At 42.1% G+C, this 1,113-nt stretch overlaps 1 protein-coding gene across 3 annotated transcripts in view; it reads left to right on the top strand.

The window, feature by feature from the left end:
* CCAR1 (cell division cycle and apoptosis regulator 1) overlaps window positions 1–1,113 on the top strand; it is a 79,286-nt gene that overhangs the window by 29,097 nt on the left and 49,076 nt on the right. The window lies entirely within an intron of this gene.

Below are 1,113 nucleotides of genomic sequence, written 5' to 3'. Positions count from 1 at the left end.
TTTTTTTTTTTGTTGTTGTTGTTTTTGTTGCTCTTGTAATTGCTGTTTCAGCAGGCCCACACTGGGTTCAAGCCCACTATCCTGGGTGTGTGTTGCTGGCGCCCTAACCACTGTGCTACAGGCACCGAGCCATAAAATTATTATCATTATTATTTTCTGGCAATAGTTGGTAGTAATAATTCACACACAAAAAATTTGACTTGGCCCCTTTTGCTCAGTGTTTAGGGTGCCAGCCACATACACCAGAGCTCGTAAGTTGGAACCTGGCCCGGTCCTGCCAAAGAACAATGACAACTAAACAAGAAGAACAAAAAATATAGCTGGGCATTGTGGTGGGTGCCTGTAGTCTCAGCTACTTGGGAGTCTCAGGCAAGAGAATCGCTTGAGCCTGAGTTTGAGGTTGCTGTGAGCTGTGACGCCATGGCACTCTACCGTGGGGACATAGTGAGACTCTGTCTCAAAGTAAAATGAAACAAAAATTGTTTGGGGAAAGAGTCTTTGAGATTCCTGAAGATAGGGTCTCGTTCTTGGTGAGGCTGGTGTTGAACTCCTGAGTTCAAGCAGTCCTACCTACTTCAGGTTCCCAATGTGCTAGGATTACAGGCATGAGCCACCATGCTCATCTAGGAACAATAAAATTACTTGTCTTGTATTCTTATCTACCTTTTTTCCTATGGTGAATAATAGTTTTATGTACTGCAGAGGCCTTTAATTTTTAAATTTTGTGTATTTTAAATTTTTAAGTAACAGAATGTTGTATTATTGCCCAGGCTAAAGTGCAGTGGTATAATTGTAGATTACAGCAGCCTCCAATTCCTGGGCTCAGGAGACCTGTGTTTTAGCTTCCCAAGTAATTGGGACTATATGCACTTGCCAGTACCCCCAGCTAATTCTTTCTTCTTTTTTGTTTTTTAAGGTCTTGCTCCAGAAGGCTGGGCCTTGTGGCAGGTGCCTATAGTCCCAGCTACTTGGAAGACTGAGACAAGAGAGTTGCTTAAGCCTGAGAGTTTGAAGTTGCTGTGAGCTGTGATACCATGGTATTCTACTGAGGGCAGCAAAGTGAAGACTCAGTCTCAAAAAAAGAAAAAGAAAATCTTTTTTTTTTTTTTGAGT

The sequence above is a fragment of the Otolemur garnettii genome, unplaced genomic scaffold, assembly GCF_000181295.1.
Source record: "Otolemur garnettii isolate 467f Iridium unplaced genomic scaffold, OtoGar3 scaffold00008, whole genome shotgun sequence".
Taxonomy (NCBI): Eukaryota; Metazoa; Chordata; class Mammalia; order Primates; family Galagidae; genus Otolemur; species Otolemur garnettii.
The sequence above is the reverse complement of the archived record's forward strand: the minus strand, read 5'-3'. Positions and strand labels throughout refer to the sequence as shown.